This window comes from Rhinolophus ferrumequinum, chromosome 21 (genome assembly GCF_004115265.2).
Source record: "Rhinolophus ferrumequinum isolate MPI-CBG mRhiFer1 chromosome 21, mRhiFer1_v1.p, whole genome shotgun sequence".
NCBI classification, from domain to species: Eukaryota; Metazoa; Chordata; class Mammalia; order Chiroptera; family Rhinolophidae; genus Rhinolophus; species Rhinolophus ferrumequinum.
Genome location: NC_046304.1, coordinates 884105 through 907860, shown reverse-complemented (window position 1 = coordinate 907860; position 23756 = coordinate 884105). Strand labels below are relative to the sequence as shown.

Here is a 23756-nt window from a genome sequence, read left to right as displayed (position 1 = left end):
CCTGGCAGGGACAGAGGCAGTATGTGATGTCTGCCTACACAAGAGGAAAGTGTGTGTGCGGAGAGGGAGAGAAAGGGTAAGAACCCACGTCAGAGACTGCTCGGAGCCAGACAGGCCCCGGGAAAGCTGCTCCCTCGCCCCTCCCGCTGCATGCACGTGGAAGGGAGGCCATAGCACAAAGCCAGTAAGTGGCACCGCTGGGCCTATAGGGGGAATGAAAGCCACGGGGGTGATGGTATTTGTGTGTGTGTGGCAGCCAGGGTGGGAAGGGGAAGGGTAGAGGCAGGCACCCAGGAAGAATGGCTCATGGCACCAGTCTAGTCTAGAGAAAAAGCGAGGCAGCATCTACCAGTGGGCACGGGGGGACTGTCGTGCTTTGCCCAGGGGCAGAAGAGGCCCCAACTGCTTAGGAGGCTGCGGCAGGTTCCTGAGCAGACAGGTGCGTGGGTGAAACGACCTGTGCCTCCAGCTCCCTGCTCTACATGTCACACTGTCTCTGAGCACCGCCGCTCCCCGCCCAGGTGTCCAGTCCCAGAAGAGGTGACTCAGTCCCAGAGCCACACACAGCAGGGTGGGCCTGCGGTCACCAACCCAACAGCCTCCTCAGGACAGGCCAGTCCTCATACTGCACTCTGCCTGCGGGCCTGGGCTTGTGACTCTTCTGAGCCAGCGAGGGGAGAGGCCAGCGGGCCAAAGGGCCCTCCTGCACTCATCTCTGTCCCTTTCGCTGCACAAGCTGCAGCTCACACTCTCACAGGGAAGAAATGACTGAGATTGCACTCTGGTGGGGCCATAGGGACACTGCCTTGGGAGGCTTAATAGAGAAAATATTAAATCAATGAAACCTCATTTCCAAGTTGGGTTTAGCAGCAGAATCCATTAACCTTATGTTCACCCTCTCCCTTCCTCTAAGAATACCGGGAAGAGTTCAAAGGCACAAATACTTATCCTCAGGGTCAGTGCATTCTAGTCAATTATTGGGATTCTGCGTTTTCAAGCTAAAAGATATATACTTGTTTTGATTATAAAGAACCAACCCAAAAAGAATGCTTTTTTCTTTTCCTTTTCCTGGAAATGCCACACAAACACAACTGTGGATACTCGGCTCTGGTAAAACAAATGAGGAAAGTAAGGCCGACAAAGGAGCTCAAATCGTTTCTTATTTTTCTCTCCTCATAAAAGAATTCCCAGCAATGGGAACAAAGTTGTCTCTGATTGCCCCTGGAACTGCGGCCACTCAGTGTGGGCTCCCTCACTTGGTCCTGTCCCCAGGCCAGAGGAAACAAAATTCAATCTCATTTCTTTGGTCACGTAATTGTCAAAACCTGAAATAAATCCTGGCGCAACAGCAGAAACACAACGCTCCAGGGAGCAATGAGGCAAGTCATTCCTTCCAGCTAGCCCTCGGGATGGATAAAGATCAAAACACAAGTGACCCTGGTTGCAAAGGACTGACCTCTCAGAGGTCTTGGTGAGATGCTGATGGCCAGGGGCAGGGCAGGGCTGGGCAGGGGAGGGGAGGGCTGGGCTGGGCAGGGCAGGGCAGGGGAGGGGAGGGGAGGGCTGGGCAGGGCAGGGCTGGACAGGGGAGGGGAGGGCTGGGCTGGGCAGGGCAGGGCAGGGGAGGGCTGGACAGGGCTGGGAGGGCTGAGCAGGGGAGGGGAGGACAGGGCAGGGCTGAGCAGAGTAGGGCAGGGGAGGGCAGGGCTGAGCAGGGGAGGGGAGGGGAAGGGAGGGCAGAGCTAGGAGGGCTGAGCAGGGGAGGGGAGGGCAGGGCTGAGCAGTGCTGGGTACAGCTGGGCAGGGCTGGGCAGGACTGAGTAGGGCTGGGTCGGGCTAGGCAACGTAGAGCAAAGCTGGGTAGAGAGAGACACAACTCTCATGAAACATTCAGTGCAAGAGAGTATGTCATCCTGATGCTGTTGCCATGACATTTTATCCACTTAGAAAACGCTGCCTCCCGCCTGGCGCAGGCCGAGGGCCAGGGTGCCCTGAAGCCTGGACCCTCACAGCAAAGTCTGTGCTCTCAGGCGTGTTTTCCTGCCCACCCCTCCCATGCAGCCTGAAACCCAAGACAGTCCTGATGGGAGGAGCCTCGCAACCTCGTGACTTGGTTTCGTGGCTGCTGCTTTCAACACTTTGATGTTAAATATAGTGACTTCAGAAGCAGCCAGCACCAGAAGGCAAAAGAGGGCTGATTTTAGCATTTTGCATTCAGCAGCATGCCTTTGGTGAGAATGGAGGAAAAAACAGGCAAATTATCTACCTCTCCAACCATTAATGGTGTGGGTGGGAGCTCAGAGGTACCAGCACAAAGGAACAGCGTTTAGGGTTGCTTCATGCCAGGTGTGGAGAAAAAAGAAGAAGGGGTTTGGATTGGCAGAACATTCATCTGATACCATGCACCAATAATATGAGATGAACCTTCTGGATTACTACATGCTAGTGAGGCAGGACGGCATCTCCCAGTAGGTGGAAAGAAAAATCTGCCCTGACATTCAACACAGAACCACGAGCGCCTGTTGCTTCAGATCCCTACCACGCTTCACGAATGTTAACTGCAGCTGCTTCCCTTCCACTGGGGAGGCAAGAGAATGAATTCCACAAAGGCACCCCTACTTCACAGCACGGCCTTTCCTAGGACAGCACCCCCACTCCTCCCTCACTCCTCTTCAAGGAAGAAGACAGGGCCCAAAGAAGGCACACAAAGTACCGTCAGACCAGCCTGCAGGCTACTGTGAGGAGCTTGCTCTGTAACTTCAAGGCAAAATCAAACCACGGTCTCCATGCTATTCGCTCAAGCTTGGCAGTGCCTGAGATGTGCCATCCACTGTCCTTGGAGCTGAAGAGGAGGAGATGGTTAAGACCCTGCCTGCCGTAAGAGGTCGGTCTAATGGGAGTGGCCGATGGATCGTGATACAGTCCAGCCTGAGCTAGAACAGAGGCCAACCAGCTCTCTGAGTAGCTTCCATGCCTGTGCCCTGGTTCCAAGGAGCTGGGAGGAAATTAAAGGCACACACACACGGTGACATGCGTCTGTAAGCAGAGCACACAGGACAACGAGAGAAGCCAGAATGATCTGTCAGAGACTGTGTGAGGTTCCAGAAGAAGCTAATACTCAGCCTCTGTCCCTCCCTCCCGGCTGGAGACAGCACCGTGGAAGGCATGATTTAGAGCAGCGATTCTCAACCTTGGCTGCAGGTTAGAATCACCAGGAAGCCTTTAAAAAAAGTCTTGCCTGCGTCCCATCCCTTGCCTTCCAATCAGAGCCTCTGGGGCACAAGGCCCAGGGACTGACATGCTCTAAAAGCTTCCCGGGAGGTTCAATGTGCAGCCAGCGCTGAGAATCCTAACTCAGGAAGGAGTGCCAGGACAGTCAGGCAGCTGGCACAAAGGGGTACACAGCTGTCAAGTGCTGGCACTGGGAATGCAGTGGACAGGCCTGCTCAGCCCTCGTGGAGCTCACGGCCCAGAGCAGGATGGGGCATCAAGTGACCCTGGTTCCAGCTCTGGCTCTGCCACTGACGGTCCTGAGCTCCGGGGCTACTTACTCCTTTTCTTCTTTGGCTTTAGGTTTCCTGTCAAATGAGGCGACAGCCTGAATGATGTCCAGTCCCACCCATTCACCCCCCGGCCTCCCACTACACAGACAGGACGTTGGTCTATGTATACTTTTCCCTTTTCTTTTCTTTTTTTTGGGTGATTTTGTGGTAAAGAATACAAGACATAAAATTTACCATTTTAAGGTAAGGGTCCAATTTCATTCTTTTCTATGTGGATATCCAGCTTTCCAAGCACCAATTGTTGTAAAGCCTGTCATTTCCCCTCTTGAATGGTCCTGGCACACTTGTAGAAAAACAATTGACCATATATGGGAGGGTTTATTTCCAAGCCCTTTATTCTTTCTATTCCATTGGTTTATATGTCTGTCCTTATGCCAGTACCACACTGCTTTGATTACTGTAAGTTCTGAAATCAGGAATTGTGATTCCTCCAACTTTGTCCTTCTTTTTCAAGGTTCTTTTAGCTATGTGGAGTCTCTTGAGATTCCATATAATTTTAGGATGGTTATTTCTATTTCTGCAAAAAAAGAAAACCACGTTGGTGGGATTTAGGGTGGGCGTGCATTGAATCTATACATCACTCTGGATAGTATTGTCATCTTAAAAATATTAAGCCTTCCAATCCATGAACATGGGATGTCTTTCCATGTATTTGCGCCTCCTTTAATTTCTTTCAGCAATGTTTTGTAGTTTTCGGTGTACAAGTCTTTTGTCTTGGTTAATTCCTAGGGATTTTATTCTTTTAGTTGGTTTTGTAAATGGTTTTCTTAATTTCCTTTTTGGATTTAACTCATTGTTAAGTGTATAGAAACACAGCCGATTTTCTTTTTTTTAAAGGAGGGCGCAGCTCACAGTGGCCCATGCGGGGAACGAACTGGCAACCTTTGTGCTACCAGCACCATGCTCTAACCAACTGAGCTAACCGGCGACCCCACACAGCTGATTTTTGAGTGTTGATTTTGTGTCTTGCAACTTTGCTGGATTTATTAGTTCTAATGGTTTTTCCATGAAATGTTTAGGGTTTTCTACACAGAAGGTCATATCACCTGCAGAGACCATTTTATTTCTTCCTTTCCCATTTGGATGCCTTTTTATATCTTTTTCCTCTCTAATGGCTCTGGCTAGACCTTCCAATACAGCGTTGAATAGAAGTGATGAAAGTGGGCAGCCTTGGGCTTATGTGTACTTTTACAAAACCCAATCATACACTGTGAAAGCAAACAAAGCTGAGAAGACGCAACAAGCGTCCTCATTCTACAGAAAAGTAGGTTACCTGCTGGAGGTGAAAGCAGGACCGCATCAGGATCTGGAAGACTCTGGAAGCCACGGGGCCTGTGTCTGTGCTTCTAGCCCTGAGGAAATCACCTGAGACCTCTCTGGGGGGAAGGCCTCCACGCCAGCGTATTTCCAACCCTCTCTCTCCTCCAGAGCCTCCTCCGAAACCATCCCCAAGAGCTGCCTTCTGACAGGCACCGGCACCTGGAAGGATTGTCCTCGCACGGACTGAGCGTCGAGGCCATTCCAGTGCTGTGCTGAGAGGTTCTTCCAACCCTACCAGCTTCACGAGCCATGAGCACGTTCTGCGTGTGAACCTGAAGCTGCCTGAAGGCAGGACCTCTTCATTGTCTCGGGAGGGCCCAGCCTCATGCTGACAAGGGCCTCTCAGAAGTGAAACGATGAGGGTAAGCCCTTATGAGGCGCCTGGCTCACAGGCACCAAGCAGTCTGCTGAGGGAAGAACTGGGCTCCTAGCTGTGCCCACCTTCTCCGTTTGGACTCGGACGCAGGAGACATGGCATCATTACACTGAGGCGTGTGAGTGGGTGCGGCGGGGCGGGGGGGACTTGAACTCAGACTTTGCTTAGTCCTGGTGCTGCCAATTGTTGTGTGACCCCAAGGCAGTAACTTGACCTCTCGAAGCCTTTCTGTCATTTGTAAAATGCGCTAATAATAGCACTTTTCTCACACAGCTGTGGTGACAAAAACTAAATAACACACAAAAAGCACTCCACAGAGTAACATTTCTCCACAGGTCGTGGTCATCACTGTTACTTTCATTATTACTACAGCTCTTCCAAAAGGGCTTCTGCCAGCCCTGCCCTCGGCTCCCCGCCTTCAGCATTCCTGTGTCACCACTGCCACCTGCAGGTAAACAGCCACCCAGAAGCTATGCCCAGCAGATTCGATGCTCTCAAGATCTTGCAAATATCTCCAGCCTTTCTGATTTCTGGTTTCTGAGACAGCTCCATGCCCAGAAGCAGCACAGGGGCTCCCCCGCCAGAAGGAAGCCCCCAAACAGCCTGGCCCACCAGCAAGGTGAACAAACAGGCACGGCACAGTTTCCTGAGGAACAAATGTTAAAGCTCCACGCGGTCTCATAGACCATCTAATAAGAAGATTCCCCATGAGTTACTCCAAACAGACGTCACACTTCCTGGACACCTAGAAATGGGGCATGTGGGGGGAGACAGGACACAGTGTGGCTCCAGCGTCCCACTGGCAGCTTATTCACCACAAAGCTCCCACTGAGCCACTCTTCTCAAGTCTTTCAGGAAACAGCACTCAATTCTTTCACCAAAAGATGGAGAAGCAGAGGGAGAATGAACACCAATGTTTGCCAAGCACAATCTCCTGTCTGGGCAGAGTTCTTCACATACGTTACCTTATTTAACTCTCTTCCCCCTCCAGACAGGTTATCCCCCTTCTGACAGGTGAAGAAAACGCCCCCCAGATTGTTGACTAGTCTAACTGCACAGCAGGCAAGGAGCAGCACTACCAACCACGTGACCCAGGTCTTCCTGGTAGACCTGGCCTCAACCCCGGCTCATCCCCAAACAGAGGGGTGGGGTGGGCAGAGAAGACCCTTGCTTCAAGAGCAGGCTGGGCTAGATGCAGCGTACCCCCGATTGCACAGGTGAAGGCTGAAAGCCCTGGGGTGAAAAGGGCAAAAGAGACTGCTGATGAAGGGCCACGTTCAACTAGCTGCTGGATCAGCCTTTTCCCCTTCTTCTTCTTCTTCTTTATTATCAAGAAACTTTTAACATTGGAGTAATTTTAGATATACTGAAAAGTTGCGAAGATTTATAAAGGGTCCCTATATGCCCTTCTCCCTTTCTGCTAATGTCAACTTCTTATACAACCATCGTTCATTTGTCAAAACTAAAGAACAAACACAGGCACAGGACTATTAACGAAACTCCAGACTTTATTCCGATTTCTCCAGGTTTTCCACTAATGCCCTTTATTGTCCAGGAGCCAATCCGGAATACTACACCGCATTTACTTTTCCCTCTTTTTCATCTTCTACTTTCTTTAAAGACTGACAAACTCACCAAATCACTGCTAACTTACTCTCCTGTCTGGCGCACTCACTTCCAAAGGGCAGCTGTGTGGGAGCCACAATTCCACAGTCGGCCTAATTAGGACACCACATCCTCCCACCCCCAAACAAAGGAGCCCTTCAGGCCAGCCAAACAACAGAGAAAACAGAAGCTTGTTAGCCACACAGGCCCCAGGCTGCTGATCCAAGTTCTTTTTTAACTGGAATTCCCTTGAGGGGAATCCACAGATTGAAAATGCATCTGGGGTGTGTTCTCTAACGAGAGCCACCAGTTTGATGAAGTCCCATCTTTGTACTTAAGGGACTATTTTACGCGTGGAGTGAGTGAGTGTGCGAGACAGGAGTTGGGGGAGGCCCCAGCTGGGGGGCGGAGATGACAGTGGGCTACTGGGGAGGAGGGGCCCCGCGGGAGCCAGGCCCAGGCCAGGAGAACAGGGCCACGGGTAGGCTGTCCCTGCGCAGCGCTGCCCTCACAGCCAGGCAGGTGGGCCAGCTGACTGGGAAGATAAAAGGTCCCCTGGGAGCTGGTGTTCAGGTTAGAGCTGCATTAAAGCAGAGCGGATGTGCTGCCAATTTCTTCTCTCCCCAGAGTGCCTCTCGGGGGCTGTTCACCTGCTCACTGCGCTCTGAGAGAAGAGACGAGGTCTGCCTGCAAATTCCGCAGCGCCTGCCCCAGCCGCAGCCCCAGCCCCAGCTCCCGTTCCAGCCGGGGCTGATCACAGAGACACAGACACTCCGAGGGGACTTGAATGCCAGTCCTTGGGGAGGGGGAATGGCAAAGGCCACCCAGAGGCTTCCGGGTTCAATGACAAAACTTTCACTGAGAGGTCTCTCTGTGCCAGGCACCGTGGGAGGGGGGACAGAAAACGCACAAGATGGGGCCCCTGCCCATGAGGAGGTCACCAGGCAGGGACCCACAAACAAGCAGCCAGCACACAATGTAATGAGTGTTACAATAAGAGGACACGGAAAACAGAAAGCCTTGTGGGCCCACAGATGACAGAGGAACAGTGAGTCAGGCAGCAGCGGGCAGAGCAGGGTCTGGGAAGCTCCGGGAAGGAGCCTAAGATGGAAGAGCAGGAATGTGCAGAAGGAGGAAGAGGAGAGGGGAGGCTCGCAGGCCGTGGGGGCCGGGCTGAGCAGAGACCTGAAGGCCCGGGGCTGGGCCATGGGGAAGGGAAGCCGGAGCGGCCAGCTGGGGAGAGTCCTTTCATTTCCTGTCAGGAGCCAATGGAAGAGGCTTTCCAACACGAGTGACGACAGTATTTGCGCGTGAGACAGATCACTCTGGTAACAGCGTGGGGGCTGTGCTGGCTGGCATGCAAAGCCTGGCAGCAGGGACGGGAGGTTCTCACAAGGCTCGGGGAACAAGGAAGACGACAGCACAGCACTCAGTCAACGTGATGCGTGAGGGGTGGGCCTGGAGCGTTCGACCCTGAGCGGATTTCTTCACCTCTCTGAACTTCAGTTAGTCATTTGTAAAATGAGCAAACTAGTCGTACCTCCTCAACAGGACGGTCATGAAGATAAAATGAATTAGTGATAGAAAACCCAAAATGGGGGGGCCTGGTACATGGTGAATGTGCAATGAATAGGAACTACAATTCTTAACACGTGCATTATGTGTACTGGACCTCGGGAAAGACTGCATTCGTGTAGGGAAGGCAGAAGGGAAGGTGATTGCTTCCCAGGCTTTCACTGCAGCCCCCGCACAGCCGAGGAGGCCATCCCATCTACGTCCCTCCTAGAGCGTGGCAGACGGACCGTGACAGGGCTGTAATCTGTTGACCAGGCACCAGTCAGCCTATCAGACCGGCCAGGAATGGCAGGCAGCACCATAAGCCAGTCTAAAAAGGAAGGTCTCCTTTCTGCCTCAAAGAGCAATTACAAAATTCCAAGCCTGGAGGAAACGTCCCCAAAGTTCCCCAGGGCTCACACCTGCCGTGCTCAGCAAAGCCAGAGGACTCTAACTCCTGCAAAGAGCTGTCCTTCAGAGCCAGGTAGAGAGAAACACTCTCCTCGCCACCATCACAGCCTTTGCAGTATTCAGAGGCATTTGCGGGGAGCAGTCAGAGTAAAGCTAAAATATTAGCTGGTTTTCCCATCCAGAGGCTCATCTCACGAGGAATATCAACTATAATAATAGTATATGAAAAACCTCCCATGTTGAAACAACCAAGTTAAGTTCTTACTCTTAAATTAACACTTATAAAAGAATAATACCCACTGCTGGGATGGTTACAGTGAAACCAGGTCATTACATTACTAAAGATAGCATACATTTAAGCACCTCACGGATAAACAACTTGGCAATAGATATCCAGTGTCAGTCATAAAAGGATGTTTTCCTTTAACCTACTCATCTCTTTAGGTCTCAGCTTAAAGAAATCTTTCAAAGACCAAGCCAGCAATTCTACTCTTAGGTATATACACCCAAGAGACATGAAAACACGCCCTCACGGAAACCTGTCCATGAATGCTCACAGCATCATGACTCGAACAGCCAAACAGGTGAAACAACCCAAACGTCCATGAACAGATAAACAAAGCATGGTCCGTCCATACAATGGAATGGTATGTGGCAATAAAAAGGAATGAAGTTCTGATATGTGCTACAACGTGGATGAACTTTGAAAATATTATGACAAGTCCAAACACAAAAGGACATATGGTGTATGACTGCACTTGTATTAGCAGTCAAATTCATAGAGACAGAAAATGGAAGGGTACGGACAGGGGCTGGCGAGTTAGTGTTAAAAGGCCACGGAATTTCAGTTTGGGAAGATGAAAAAGTTCTGGAGGCGAATGGTGGGGGATGGTTGCACAACATTTGAATGTACATAATGCCACCAATCTATACACTTAAAAAGGGCTAAAATGGCCAATTTTCTTATCTATATTTTATCACAATATTTTAAACGGGAAAGAAAGACCACAGGTTTATGATTTCATTTATAGGGAATATCCAGAATAGGCAAATCCATAGGGACGAACTAGATTAGCGGTTGCCTAAGGCAGGGTGATTGCTAATGGGTATGAGGTGATGAAAATGCTCTAAAATTGGCTGTGGTGATGGTTGCACAGCTCTGTGAATAGACTAAAAACCATGGAATTGTACACGTTAACGAGTGAATTGCATGGTACGTGGATTATATCTCAATAAAGCTATTGGAAAAAAGCGGAGAAAGCTACATACATGTTCAATACAGTATTATTTAAAATTTTTAAATATCTCAAATAGGAAATAGAAAAGTGACGGCTAAGTAAATTATGGTATACATCAACTCAACTGAAAATTATATAGCCAGTATAAGTAATCACTAAAACATATACTATTTTGTAATGGTGTGAAAAAAACAACACACAAAATTGTTTGTTTTTTTTAAAAATGGATGCCTGGAAGAGAAATGTAAAAAACTGAAAATAATCAGTGTGTATTTGGCTTAGAGGGAAATCTTTAAAATGTTTATCTGTTACTATTGTTTTATAAAGAAGGAAAAGGGATATTGCATTACAAAAGACTAAGAGTAAAATGGCAAACTCATAACCAAAACTAAAATCCAGTTATTTAATTCTTCCATCAAAAATAGCTCGGCACAGGGAATACTAAGGCTGTCTGAACATAAGCGTACCTTCTGACTATAAAGACTATTTTCCCTAAGGATAAAAGCCCTTAACCCCAATATCTCTGAAAAGGCATTTCCATCCTAACCAGGCCTCCCTATTAACTCCCCTTCACCCTAGAGTGGGTTACCCATGATTTGTTTTTTCACCACCAGCTAGTGGAGGACCAAACCGAGAGCTAGTTTGGGCTGGCTCAGGGGGAGAGGCAGACATAATATACACACGCAATTTGCATTCCAAAGCCAAATCCAGCAGGGTTCTGAATCATCTGGGAAATTGCTCTATCCATCTACATAGAAAAATCAGGAGTATCAACAGTGAGAACAAACAGGGAGATTACATTTAAATGCAACCATACTGAAATAGGAAGAAGAGATCCAACGCAAGCATGTATACTACTTGTACAATATTCAGAGCTAACAGACTTATCATACACTGGTTGTATAACTTATTAATGGCCATGTGACTTTAAACAGTAGTTCTAGCTGGGTCACCTTGAGCAATACCAAACAAAGCTTGCCAAGGGAAACATGCAAATGAGACGTTCACAATCCAGTGGGAACAGGCATTTTCCTCCCATGTTGGTATTTTTATTGTTGAAAAAGAAACAGTATCTATCTAGCTTCTTCAGCACTGAAGAAACAAGCACCCTACTTCATTCTTCAGTGGGGTGGGGTTCAACGGGAGGCGCCTGATGCTTTCGGCACATGGCTCCCCACCAAGTTGAGCCAGTATGTGGATATCGTGACACAGCCAGGTCCCCCGAGGAAGTCTGAGTAATGGTGCCTAGTACCCCCTGACCCTGACACGAGGCAGGCCTTCTTCCCTCCTTCCCTGTCTGAAGGCAGAGCACCCTTCTCTGGAAAGAACCCCAACCTTGGGACAGGGAAGATGCTGGTGCAACCCACCTCCCGACAAAGGCCAGAGAACAGTGGGGCATCTTAAACTTTCAGTTAGATGACTGAGGCATTTTATATCAAGAATACCGGTTAGTGTTTTTAGATGTGATAATGAAGCTGTGGTTATACTTTTTAAACGATTCCATACCCTTTAGAAATACAAGCTTGGGTATTTTTATATGAATTTATATGATGTCTGGGGTTTACTGAAAAATAATCCAGGACACAATGAAGTGTGTGGGGCTGTAGATGAACTAAAACTGCCATGAGTTGATAATTGTTGAAACTCGCTGATAAATACATGCGAGTTCAATTAAATAGTCTTTCTCCTTTTGTATATGTGTGAAATTTTCCATAATAAAAAGACAAAAAGGTCGGTAGGAAAGGCATAAAACCATTCATAACTGTGACCCAGCAATATATCCTAAGGAAATAAGTTGGGGGAGGGGGGAGAGCTGATTCTGCAAAGACGCCTAATTGAGAAACACTCTGCTGCTCCCAACAAATGAGAGGATGGCTAAGCAACAAGGGTATATCAGTAAAGCAAAAAATGCTACGTGGTTTTTAAAAATGAGACATACTCTGGCCGAGTCACTAGGTGGAAATCGGTATAGGAACGCGGCGTGAAAGACAAGCAGCATGAACTAGTACGTGCGTAGCCATCACCACAAGGTAAAGAGAACACAGGAGGCGAGAGCCCCCCTCGACCCCTCAGCCCCCCACTCCTCTCAGAGGCCCTGCCCACCCCGTGTGTGCACGCATACACCCGCTGAATTAACTGTGCTCTTCTGGGACCCACAGGCCTCCATCGCTGTGTCATGGCCTCTCACAGACCTGCCTTCCCGGAAGGACAAGGATTCTACCAGCACACAGTAGGAATTCAACAAATGCTTGTCCAACGGAACAGAACATAAATGCCTGCTGTCAACGTCTTAGGTTTTGTTTGGCTTTTTTCTGTAGAGCTCTTCATACCCACTGTAGCCATTCAGGAAAGGCATTCCTCAGTGATTACCAGAGAACAATGCTTCCATTTCTGATTCACAAAGTGCTTTTGCAACCGCGGACTTGGGAAGAGAGCAAAGCAAAACAAAATCAAGCGACTGCCAGTCCAGATCCTCGCTGGACCGCAGAGAAAAATCTAATTTTGTTTTGCGAGCTTGTCGTAAGTTTCATCGCTATGGCTCCTAATAGCAAGTCTGGAGCTATTCCCCAAGGACCGCTGGCAGCATGGGCCTTTCCGCAGCCCCTGGAAAGTGGAACACTGCAGGCTGCCGTGTGTGGCGGGCTCAGCGGGCCAGGGCCGGAGCAGGAGCGCAGCCGGGAATCAGAAGCCGTGGGCTCCACGGCTCGGCTGGGAGGACGGGAGCTGCGCGTCCACGCTGGAAACCGCGCTGGAGTTTAAAGGGCTGCACAGCCCGCCGTGTCCTCCGGGCCAGCCGGTCTCCCCGCCTGGCTGTCTGGCTGTCTCTGTGTGTGTCCCTGCTGCTCAGAGCTGCTGTGAGCAGCAGGCTTCGGGGAAGTGGTTTGATATGGATATTCAAGAATGTGGGAAGGAAGCCCACAGGAGGTCATTTTTCAGAGACTTTCTTGACTCTTCTTGGATAAACCGTGAAAGGAAGAATACATTCCCTTTGAGAGCCTGTAAGACCTTTCCAGAAGAGCGCACATACACACCGTTCTGCACACACTTTCCGCAGGTTCATCATGAACCCTGACCTGAGTCAGACACCACGCTTGCCCTTGAGCAGCACAGGAGCCTCCGCTGCCGCTGTTAATAAGAACACTTTAAAGAGCTAAAGACAACATGAAGTTTCGGAGCAGCCAGCGGCTGCTGTGTCTGAAAGTGAGGCGCGTGACTTCCTGAAGGCCACCAGCAGGGAAACAGCTCAGGCCTGAGCACACACGGGCAAGAGCGCCCCAGCTAACACACTCTACTCCGGACGTTCAGAAAGGACACTGCCACGTCCTCAAGGCCATCGGACCTCCGGATAGCGTCTTCTTCTTGGTCTGCGATGCTGACACTCTCTCATGCAGAGTCATTTCACTGAGGGTTTCCTTAAATGCTCCAGAAAGCGGGGTACAGAGAACTGCCAACACACAAACTTTAGTCCATTTTCCTGGTAAGAGTCAAAATAGTGGTCCAGGGGTTCCTAGAGAATGACCAAATCAGAAACTCCTGTGAAAGTGAAAGAAAGGGTGGTCTGGGCGCGGTAAGGACATGGCGTCAAACTTGGAAGGGGAAGGAGGGCTTCCGAGAACTTCAGGCACAGACCTGATGGCCCCTCAGGATATTCCACAACTCTGGGGGCTCCCAGAGACTCATTTCATCCCTTGTCCGAGAGACTAAATGCCCTTCCCAGCAGTCTCCTGCAAGCAGCTCATCAATGTGCCAGGAAAGCTTTGATGACATAGCTGCCCTGTTCCCGCCCTTTACTCTCTCTCCCTATGGGGGTACAAGACGGTCCATCTAAATTTCTTCTTACCCAGCATTAAAACATATTTAAAGGATGTCCTACCTACTTCCACAAGGAATTTAAGGAAGTTTTTAATAATAATTTGTACCCAAGGCAAATAAAATAAAGTAAAAGGAAGACTAGAAACCACATGAAATGAAACGTGTGTTTTTTTGTTTTGTGTTGTGTTGTTTCACCAAGAATCAGGGAGGTGAGACAGTACACAAGCCTGGGCTTCCTGCTGGCCTCAGCAAAAACGGGAAGACAACGAGCTCCACAGTCCTCACTTTTGGATTAAAAGCAGAATAAAAGACTTCGCACTGGGGGGGAGAAATTCTTTTTCCTGACACTACATTTTGAGATGAATTTATTGCAGTCATTTTTATATTAAAGAATAGTGAGCAGCACAATATGTAACATCTTCAACACGGTTTTACATAAAATACAAAATGTTCTTCCTATAACTTAGCTGGGCATTGAGGACACTTCACAATTTGTCTCAGTTCCTTTCCCAGCTTCAGTTCCTTCTTCCCGCCCCGCCCCAGCCCCACAGGGAAACACACATTCACTAGAGCCAGGCTCCTCCTTATTCCCAAACAGACTCTGACTTTCTCATATTTATCTTTAATCATCCTAAACTCTTCAAATCCTGCCTCTCCTACAAAGAGCTCCCCAATCCTCTCAGGCAAAAGGCGTCTCCTCCCACACACTTCCCACCCCCTGCCCCCCCCAGGCAGACCCCATGCAGGCAGAGTCAGGCAGAGGTGCTGGGCCGACCTGAGCTCACATCTGATTCTGCTGTTTATTGGCCATGGGACCCTGAGCAAGCAACTAAACTCTCCGACCCTCAGTTTCTACAGCTGTAGAGCAGGAATAATAATACCCACACCTTGCGAAGCTTTCATCAGAATAAGATGAACAGCTCTCAAGGCCTGGCACAGGACCTGGCACACAACCAGCCTCAGGAGAAGTGGGGGTGGCACGAGCTGCTATTGTCATAGCTACCGAGACTCGGTATCTGTCTTCTCTCCTCCACCAGAAAAGGAGCTCTGTGAGGGCGATATACGGAAGCCTCTTCCACAGTGCTTTCCACACAGGAGGACCTCACCACAGAGAGAGGTCTGCAACTCCGACTGTTTGGAATTAGGTACGTAAGAGACCCTGCCCACAGCGCTTCCTGCCAGATGCAGGCCCCGAACTCAGCGCCTCCGTCCTCGGCCACACTTTATCCGGGCAACGCTGCAGCCCCTGGAGGCTCTCAGGACACTGACTTCCTGCTCACACGGCAAAGACCATCTTCCCCATCGGAAAGTCATTCTCACCATACCGCTCTCCGATACCCACGTGACTCGCATAATTACAACCTGAGGTGGCCACCTTACCCAAAGATCCCATTCCAGACAAGAGGGTGTGAATTTAATTGTAACGAATGTAGAGCACTGACCAATGCCTTCATGATCTACAGATCGAATCCATCAGCCCTTGATGGCTAATTTGGTATAACATGAATACTGCGAGTTCTAATAACTCACAGGAGACTACTCTAGCACTTACAAGCTATATGTCTTCCACATTCATAAAACAACCATAATTACCTTTCATGGGTGAGATGTTCTAGTAACTCTTACGTGACTTAACCCTAGAAAGTCTACGGAAGAAACAGACTTCAAAGCATTTTTGTTTCAAAAGCAGTAGGACAAGACCGAGAACTTCGGAGTCCACGTTTGCACAAACCTGCCGGGGACCACCACCTTCTTCATTTCCGGGGGGATCGGCATTGCAGTGATGGGGTCCCTGTACACAAGTGCAAAACTGGCCCAAACCAGTTCTGAATCTTCTATTTCGGAGTTCCCTTCAGAAGTAACACGTCTGTGTTGCGGAAAGAAAAGCCAGGCCTCACTGGGCTGGGAGGGTGGGGGAAGCACTTTGGAACCAGACAGCACTGGATGCAAATCTGATTTAAAAATATTGGGTAAAGTGCTCGCTTCGGCAGCAAATATACTGACATTGGAATGGTACAGAGAAGATTAGCACGGCTCCCACGCAAGGATGACACGCAAATTTGTGAAGCGTTCCATATTTTTTTAATGAAGTTGGAACACCTCCTTATGCCGTATACAAGAATAAATTCAAAATGGATTAAACACTTAAATGTAAGATATGAAACCTAAAACTCCAAGAAGAAAATATAGGAAGTAAATTTGGAGACATTACCCTTAGCAATATTTTTTACTGATATATCCCCTCAGGCAAGGGAAATAAGAGAAAAAATAAACATACGGGATTACATCAAACTCAAAAGTTTTTCACAGCAAAGGAAACCATCAAAATTAAAAGGCAGCTTACCGAATGGGAGAAGATATTTGCCAATGATACATCTGATAAGGGGTTAATATCCAAAATTTTATGAAAAAACTCATTCAAGTCAACACAAAACAACAAACAACCCAATTAAAAATGGGTTGAGGACATGAAGAGACACTCTTCTAAAGAGGACATACAGATGGCCAACAGACATATGAAAAGATGCTCAACCTCACTAATCATCAGAGAAATGCAAAGAAAGACCACAATGAGAAACCACCTCACTCCGGTCAGAATGGCTATCATCAATAAATCAACAAACAACAAGTATTGGCGAGGATGTGGAGAAAAGGGAACCCTTGTGCACTGTTGGTGGGATTGCAGATTGGTGCAGCCGCTATGGAAATCAGTATGGAGGTATCTCAAAACACTGGAAAGGTAACTACCTTATGACACAGCAATTCCACTCGCAGGTATCTATCCAGAGAAATCCAAAACACTAATTCGAAATTATATATGCACCCCTGTTTATTGTGGAGTTATTCACAATAGCCAAGACCTGGCAACAACCGAAATGCCCATCGGTAGATGACTGGCTTAAGAAAGTGTGGTACAATATACAATAGAGTGTTATGCAGCCGTAAAGAATGAAATCTTACCATTTGCAATGATATGGCTGGACTTAGATAACAATATATGCTAAGTGAAATAAGTCAGACAGACAAAGACAAATACCATATGATCTCACTTATATGTGGAATCTAAAGAATAGAATAAATGAATAAACTGATCAGAAACAGTCTCAGAGACATAGAGGAAAAACTGAGGGTTGCTAGATGGGAGGAGGGTGGGGATGAGGGAAAAGTGAGGGGATTAGAAAGTACACATTGGTAACCACAAGATTGCCACGGGGAGACGAAAGACAGTTTGGGGAATGTAATCAATAACGTTGTAAAGATTTTGTAGGGTATCCGATGGACACTTGTCTTACTAGGGAGACAACTTCATGGATGCTGTACATGTCTGCCCACTGCACTGTACACCTGAAGCTGAAGCTGAATAAAAATGAATGTCAACTATAATTTAATATATATATTATATATGGTCACAGGATGTGGAGTACAGCATAGGGAATAGAGTCAGTGGAACTGTAACAGCTATATATGAGTCAGAGGGGTAGTAGATTGGGGGAGGGGGTTATCACTTTATGAGGGGTGTAAATGTCTAACCAGGACATTGTTTTGTACACCTGAAACTAATAATAATAAAAATACATATTAGGTAAAGTTGTTTAACCTCCTTGGTCCTCACAGTTCTCATATATAAAACGGGGACACTAGTATTAATGCATACAGAGATGATTCTCGTATTTTATTGTGCATCAGAGTCATTTGGGAGTTTGTTTAAAATACAGATACGTGAGTCCCATCCCCAAAGATTCTGTTTCAGTGAGTCTGATGTGGGGCCTAGAGATCTGTGGGGATTTAAATTATTTTTCATTTTTAATTACACAATATGTAAATATACTTCCCCTTGTAAAATATTAAAACATTACCTTATCAGTTATGATTGCATTCAGCTGCAAGCAATTTTAAAAAACCTAACAGTCACTTCAACAGATGGGGGGTGGTATTTTTCTCACGGAACGAGAACAAATCTAGAAGCAGGCAGAACAAGGTTGCAGCAGCCACTCCAGGACGGCACGAAGGACCCAGGATCTTGTTGTCTTCTTGCTCCGCCATCACTGGCCTGTGGCTTCCACCCCTGTAACTGCCACGCGGCCGCTGCTCCAGAAGGCAGCGTCCATGCAACAGGCAGGAAGAAGGCACAAGAACCTAAGCGTTTGCCTTTTTATTTATGAAGAGGGTGCTCTCGCTAGGGGCTTATGCCTCCACCTCATAGGCCAGAATTGTGTCCCATGGTCACTCCTAGCTGCCAGGGAGACTGTGTACAAGAATTTTTTAGCTGGGCACATATCCCCCCAAAACAAAATCAAGGAGAAATGAGGCATAGATATTGGGTAGGAAATGAGCAGTGTCCAACTACAATTCCAGATAAGGTTCATGCCCCCTTGGACCCTCTCTCCCCTTGTACCCCCCATTAATCCGGGCCTCATGGGCATTTTTACCAAGCTCCTCAGCAAATTCTGACGCCCCCAAGCCGCGGTGTGAGGACCACCGCCACACTGCCGGCGGCGTTCACGCGGAGAGGTTAGGGCTGGCTTTCAAGCGCGCAGCCTCGTGGAGCCGTCACAGTTGTCCAGTCACATTTACTCTCATCTTCTTTCTCTCCTACAAGTCACCGAGAAACACTAATCTCATTTGCTGTCACCACATCTCAAGTTTGGCCTTGTCCCTCATATAATAGTGGGGTGTGGAAAATTATTGGCTTGTTTTAAAAATCAAAGCCATCCTTTAAAAGATGATGATCTGCCACCTCTGACTATATATATATATATATATATATATATATATATATATATATATATATTTTTTTTTTTTTTTAATTGGGGAACAGTGTGTTTCTCCAGGGCCCATCAGCTCCAAATCATTGTCCTTCAATCTAGTTGTGGAGGGCACAGCTCACTGGCCTATGCGGGAATCGAACCGACAACCCTGTTGTTCATAGCTCACGCTCTAACCAACTGCGCCATCCGGCCACCCACCTCTGACAATATTTAAAGAATATGATTGGGGGCCCCAAACCTGAAACCATGAGGCCCTAACTGAGATGACAGCATCATACTACGAAGTGACTTTCTGGCTGCAACGGCTTGCGTGAAGTCTGCACATTTGGCGACTGCGTCAGGGGAAACATGTGATGGTGGGCAAGTGTTCATCACATATGAAGTGGGGAAAAAAATCAGATAAAAGCAGTATACATAGTTTTATATTAAAAAGTGTATACCTATGTAAAAAAGAAAAGCCTGGAAAGCTACCCCAATATGGTAACAGTGGTACACATCTTACTGGTAAGAACTACGTTTTCTTCCATTTCGGTTTTGTTGTTGGGAAGGGAGGGTAACTTCCAAAATTTTCTACAAAATATATATATATTTCTTTTAGAACCAGTTTGTGATTTTTTTTTTCCTAAAGAGGGCGCAGCTCACAGTGGCCCATGGGGGATTGAACCGGCAACCTTGGTTTTATTAGCACCAAACTCTAACTAACTGAACTAACCAGCTACCCCCCAGTTTGTGATTTTTAAAAAATTTGTCAACCTATACAGTCATCATATAATAACTTTTGGAAGGCCTCTGGTGGGCCAGCTCATCCAATTCTATGCTGTATCTTATCTGGTCTTTGTGTAAAATTAGATGGTAACTAAGGAGGTCTTCAGCCAAAGCAAGGGCATGACCACGTATACGGAACCATGACAACGCTGTCAGCTACGATGGAAGCATTTTAACAACCTGAAACCATCCACATTTACCAGGGGAAAACACTCCCCAATGAAACGGAAGGCTCAAGGTCCCTGCGATTTCCTAATCGAGAAGCTGCAAAGGAAAATGTGGGTTCATTACTCAGCTGCCACGCTGCACTCAGCTACCCTGCACATAGCAATTAGGGGAAGATTCAGGGTGCCATGTGCACTGCATACAAAGCCAGCCACCCTCCGGGAGGAACCAAATACACAAGGCGCTGCAGCACGGCAAGCAGCCAAGTATTAAAAAATTTTTTTCCAACCAGGGTACGTTTTTGGCAAACCCCTGCCTGCACTTCCGTCAGGAAGCCCACGTGCTATCAAATAAGCAAACTAATAAATATGTTAATAGGCAAGATCTATAAGTTGGATGCTGTTAACTTTAGAAAAGCAGCTGGACTATGGGAGTCAGGTAGGGGGAGGTAACTTCATATCTAAGACTCTACTGTCTACTTATCTTTTCCACTCTAGCAAATGTTTGTGGCCTGCTGGCAATAAACAGCCTTGGCTGGGCTTCTTCTGAAACAAAGCTGCCCTAGGTCAAGATGGCAGAGTAGGTAAATGCTGTGGTCACCTCCTCCCATGACCACATTAAAATTACAACTAAATTATAGAACCACCCTTGAGAACCACTGGAAGACTGGCTGAACAAAAGTCCCATACCTAAGGATATAAGGAAGAAGCCACATCGATACTGGTAGGAGGGGCAAAGAAGGAAAAGGGCTGGTACCACACCCACATGTGGCGGTTAAGAATCAGGAGGGAAAAAAAAGAATCAGGAGGGATTTCTCTGCTGTGGAGGTCCCCACTGGGGAGTCAGGGGGTACCAGATCCACACAGGGTTCCCGAACCTGGGCCATCAGTGCTAGGGAAAGGAGTCCCCATAACACATGGCTGCAAACACAGTAGGGATTTCATCTGAATGAGATGGAGAGCTTCTGTAGACCCAGGTGTCCTCTTAAAGGGCCTGAGTACAGATTCACTCATAAACTCTAACCCTAAGCTCCAGGGAAGGCACAGCAGCTTAAAAAGTGCCAGGGACATAAGGGCAGGAACTGACTTGTGTGCCTTCAGAACGAGGGATGGAGGGGCAGCTCTCTCCGGGACTAAAGTGCTGGCAGGCACCACTGTTCCTTTGTTGAGCCGTCCCCACACACAGTAAGAGCAGGGAGGTACCAAATCTGAGTTTCCATCAACCTGGCTAACATAACACCATTCTTGTCCCACCCTGGTGATTCTCTGAGACCTTGCCCCACCCAATTTACATGCCCTGCCTTTCAGTCTAATCCACACCAGCAGCCAGCCTGGGCCTGGGCTGAGGACTTTTCTAAAATCTCTCAAAGGTCCGCAAACCCCAAACAAGCAGCAGCTGGCCTTGGTGTGCCCTGTACCTCCTGCTAAGCAGCCCCAAGCCCAGCACTAATGGCAGCTGGCCTTAGTTCACAGCATAACCACTCCCAAGTGCTTCCAAGCCAAACACAGGCAGCTACCAACTGTAGATCACTTTGTAGCTCCTACCAGGTGGCTCCAGGCCAGACTCAGGCAGTGGCTGACCTTGACCTGCACCAGAGCCCCCCCCAAGAGGCCCCAGAACCAACACACTTGGTGGCTGGCTTCAGACCACACCAGAGCACCACCCAATTAATGCCACAAATGACACACACAAAGGGTGGACTCTGCAGGCACCAGAGTCCTGCTAAAGCAAATCCTACCTTGTGGGGTCAGCCCCTGCACAACAGCTTGTCTGCTGTGCACAGCCAGTCTCCTCACAGCCAGTCAGCCTGGGGCTCAATCCCACCTACTGATGTGCCAACAGCAATCAAGGTTCAACTACAACAGGAGAGCACACACAAAGGACACCCCTGGAGCACCCGGCTCAGGTGAACAGGGAGATGGCCCTACTGGGCTGCACAGGACACCTACATAAGGCCACTCTGCCAAGACTGAGAGACATAACAGATCTACCTAATACATAGAAACAAATACAGGGAGGCAGCCAAAATGGGGAGACAAAGAAACATGTCCCAAATGAAAGAACGGAGCAAAACTCCAAAAAAGAATTAAATAAAATGGAGACAAGCAATCTGCCAGACACAGAGTTCAAAACACTGGTTATGAGGATGCTCAAGGAACTTCAGGAAAGAATAGATGACCTCAGTAAGAACTTCAACAAAGAGATAAGAAACAAAAAATGAGATAGAAAACATGAAAAAGAATCAATCGGAAACGAAGAATACAAAAACTGAATGAAGAATCCATTAGATGGAATGAACAGCAGATTAGATGAAGCAGAGGATCAAATCAGTGATTTGGAACACAAGATAGTGGAAAACACCCAACCAGAACAGCAAAAAGGAAAAAAGAATCCAAAAAAAGAAATGAGGAGAGTTTAAGGGATCTCTGGGACACCATCAAGCATAACAACATTCACATTATAGGGGTACCAGAAGGAGAAGAGAGAGAGGGCAAGGGATTGAAAATCTATCTGAAGAAATAATGACAAAAATCTTCCCTAACCTGGAGAAGGAAATAGACATACAAGTCTAGGAGTGCAGAATCCCAAACAAGATGAACCCGAAGAGGCCCACACCAAGATACATCCTAATTAAAATGCCAAAGCTTAAAGACAAAGAGAGAATCTTAAAAGCAACACGAGAAAAGCAGTTAGCTACCTACAAGGGAGCTCCTATAAGATTGTCATCTAATTTCTCAAAAGAAACTTTTCAGGCCAGAAGAGATTGGCATGAAATATTCAAACCAATGAAAATCAAGGACCTACAACCAAGATAACTCTACCAGGCAAGGCTATCATTTAGATTTGAAGGAGAGATAAAGAGCTTCCCAGACAAGAAAAAGCTGAAGGAGTTCATCACTACCAAACGAGTATTACAAGAAATGTTAAAAAGGACCTCTTTAGAGAAGGAAAACAAATGAAAAATATGAATAAGAAAAATCACAAAGTAAAAAACATCTCACTGAAGTAGGCAAACACATAATAAAAGCAGTGAATCAACCAACAGTCAAGTTAGTACAAAGGTTAAAAGGCAAAAGTAGGAAGATCATGTGTAATTACAACAGTAAATTAAGGGATACATACAAACACATAAACACAAAAGTAGTAAAAAAACAATGACAAAAACATGAATGTGGTGGACGAATGAGAAAAAGTGGTAGTGATTTTTAATATGTTTGACTTAAGCGACCATAAACTTAAAATTGACTGCAATAAACATAGCTTGGTTTATACGAAGCACATTGTAACCACACACCAAAACTCTACAAGAAATACACATGAAATATAGAGAAAGGAATCCAAACACAACACTGCAGAAAGTCATCAACATACAAGAGAAGAAAGCAAGAAAATAAGAAGGGAACAGAGAGGAACTACAAAAACAATCAGGAAACAATCAAATGGTAATAACTACATACCTGTCAATAGTTATTTTAAATGTAAATGAATTAAATGCTCCAATCAAAAGATTAACCAGATAAAGAAAATGTGATACATATATACAATGGAATATTAGTTGGTCATAAAAATAATGAATCTTACCATTTGTGACAACATGGATGGACCTAGAGAGTATTATGCTAAGTGAAATAAGACGGAGAAGAAAAAATACCATATGATTTCCCGTCTGTGGGATCTAAAAAACAAAATAAATGAACAAACAAAACAGAAACTCATGGTATGGAGAACAAACTGACAGTTGCCAGATGGGAAGGGGGCTGGTGAGGGGTACAAACGGGCAGTGACAGAACAGTCACGGGGATGTGGAGCACAGCTTACGGAGCACGGTCAACCTGGTAGTAATTACACGTGACGTCAGGTGGGTGTTATTGGGGGATCACTTCATAAGTTATGTAAATGTCTAACCACTATGCTATACACCTTAAACTAATACAATACAGAATGGCAACTGTGATTGAAAAATTTTTTCTAAATTAAAAAACTAATAATAAAAGGAACCTGCCCCAATGACTAAGGACCCCTGATTTAAATTAAGTTGCTGCACTCTGAGCCTCTTCCTCCAAATCTGATGGCAGAAAAGTGACCTCCGCAGCCACTGCTATTTCCAGTCAGGTGACTCTGAGCTTGCTGAGCTGTGCTTTCCAAGGCCCTGGTCGTGGTGCCTGCTTTAGAAGGA

The 23756-nt window shown here is 47.1% G+C and overlaps 1 protein-coding gene and 1 non-coding gene across 8 annotated transcripts in view; one reads left to right on the top strand and one right to left on the bottom strand.

The window, feature by feature from the left end:
- The window catches only part of TOM1L2 (target of myb1 like 2 membrane trafficking protein), a 105925-nt gene that overhangs the window by 53005 nt on the left and 29164 nt on the right, over positions 1-23756 (bottom strand). The gene's annotated exons all lie outside the window — the stretch shown is intronic.
- Positions 15856-15962, top strand: LOC117014171 (U6 spliceosomal RNA). Its single transcript, XR_004421468.1, has one exon. It is a non-coding gene; the product is annotated as a U6 spliceosomal RNA (small nuclear RNA).